Raw genomic sequence first — 2,640 nt, forward strand, 5'->3', positions numbered from 1 at the left:
TACTGGGGCACCAGGTAGCTCAGGTCGTGAACTCACAGCTCATGAGCTCGAGCCCCACGTCGGGCTCCGTGCTGACAGCTCAGAGCGTGGAGCCTGCTTCAGATTCTGTGTCTCTGGCTCTGTTTGTCCCTTCCCTGCTTGTGCTCTGTCTCTCTCTCTCTCTCTCTCAAAAATAAATAAAAACATTAAAAATAATTAAAACCAAAGAATCACTATCATTGTCTGTAGCTTGTACCCAATTTTGAATATTTAGCTTAAGAAAGTATATGCTTTCAGATAACATTTTAAAGTCATCTACTAAGAAAAAAGGTTAAACTATCATTACTGTGCGAGACCAATATGTATATTTTTTCAAATATATATTTAAAAATATGTATTAATTAAGAAGTGTTAATTCATTGCATTTTTCTTGTACTAAAATATTATTTCATGGCTATGAAGCTCTATAAAAATTATTATCTTCTGGCTTAAAAAAAAAGAAAAAAGGTTAAACTATAAACTTATTTTCAAAACCTCATGCCATCTCATAAGGCCACAAAATCCAGATGATGCTAAAAGCAAACTATAGAAATGAACACTTAGAAACAAGAGGCTGTGCCTGAGAATTTCAGTATTCTACCCAGGAAGCTGTGGGCACTAACATTCTTTTAAAAAGACCCAGGCTAACTGAGAATGAAGAATCACAGCTTCTAATCTTGGCTTTGCTGAGAATTTGCAATGTGACTTTGAGTAAATCACTTGACCCTTCTGAGCTTCTGATTCCCTGTAGGTAATAATCCTAGCCTTATCTCCCTCATTGTTTCAAAAATAAAATGAGAAGGATGATTTATGTGAAAGCACTTTGAATAGTAAAATGTGCTATATTATTATTCAAACAAGGCATTATCCTCTCAAACCTACTTAGAAAGGGGTTGTAAATGAAATACTGCATATTAATGTGACCCAGGGCTTCAGAGAACTTGGATTCTCTGGGCACCATTACAGTCTCAACTGTTTTTCAGCACGGCATAAATTATGAGCTCCAAACAAGTCTTCAATACCCTTCGGAAGCCTGAGAGGCCAGTGTGAGGCAGCTTAGTGCCCCCCAGATAGGTACCACTGAAGAGAAAGGAAGAGTGTTTGAGAAAAACAGAGAGCACGGTCTGCCTGCCAAGTCTGTGCTCGAGCTGCAGTTTCTCATGTGCACGGGTGTTGAGAATAAAGGAAGCATGTCTAAAAACCCAAGTCTAGGCAGGAATTTCCATACCCTCTGGGTGTTTCACCAAGTTACTATTACAGATGCATGTCCGTGCATAAGTGTGAATATACACAAACATGACATTACCAAAGCAAATAGCTTTTCCACGTTACACACCCAATTCACGAAATGGCATCAGTTCCACAAACCTTATTTGCTATTGTAATTGGGTCCTTTTCAAGTATGGTTTGAGCATTTTGGATGCTAGAGTCATTTGCCATTCAGTAGTATCCAATGTCTCCACAAAGTGCATTTTCTCACAACAGTATTGTATATGTTGCATCTCAGAAATTATTTTTCTACTTATAAATCTTGGAAGCGTCTGCCTAGTTTGTTACTGTTATTATTGTTTTTAAATATTAGAGCTTTAGAATGAGGCAAGACTTGGAAAAATTGGGTCATAGATTTTCTCAATCTGGGACCCTGACTCAATCTGGGAATTCTCATGAGCGTTTTATTAGAATCACTGAATCTGCTCATTACCTGTGAGGTTTCAAAGGAAGTCAGATCTCTAGAACAAGGTCCCCCTTGTGTGTCCAAGTGCACCTTAGGCTTTATTCTCCCCACAAGCCCATAAAGGTAATAGCAACACACTCTGGGCACACAGTAAAAAAGTCTCATTCCCCATTGCCAAAGCCCTGAGGGCTGTCATTCCTCACTCATCATGGCTCCTGGTAAGCCTGTCACTGCCAGGAAAGGTATTTTACTCCACACAGTATGGCTTAGTGATGAAGGGTCAGCGTTATAACGTCTGAGAGATTTGAACTGGCCTCCCAGCTCAGTCACTTATGTGACTTCAGGCAAGTTTGTTAACCTCTCTGATCTGATTTCTTCCTCTGGCAGATGGGCATAATAGTTTCTGACTAAAAGGATGATGGTGGGGGATTAAATGGGATCGTGCACGGAAAGTGTTTAGGATAGCACCATGTACATAATCATAAGCGCTCGACCAATGGCAACTGGTAACGGTGAAACAGTGGCCACGAAAGGCATTGCTCACCACTGCTGCTGTAGGAAAGTACACATTCATGGAGGCGTCTAAGCCCGTTAAAAGAGAAAAACACTTGTTCCTAAACTTAAAGGGAAACAAGTTATACACATCAATTAGTAAGAGCGTAAGTACACAGATAGCTTTCCTGTGCACAAATTACAGGCAAAGCTACATCAAGTTTGGACAAGGAAGCCGGCACGGAGTTTCCACTCCTCTGGGTGACTCCTGAAGAGCTCTATGGCCAAGCAAGAAGGGAAAAACAGATCTAAAAGCAGTTCTTTTGAAGCATTTGTATATGTACCTTAAGAGGCATGTGACATTACAAAACACTGTAGAGCCATATGTATACCTACAATTATAAACCCTGGGTTGGAAGAACTTGTCTCCCTGCCCTTGGTATGACTGATCGGCA

Source organism: Crocuta crocuta, unplaced genomic scaffold (assembly GCF_008692635.1).
Source record: "Crocuta crocuta isolate KB4526 unplaced genomic scaffold, BGI_CrCroc_1.0 scaffold189, whole genome shotgun sequence".
NCBI classification, from domain to species: Eukaryota; Metazoa; Chordata; class Mammalia; order Carnivora; family Hyaenidae; genus Crocuta; species Crocuta crocuta.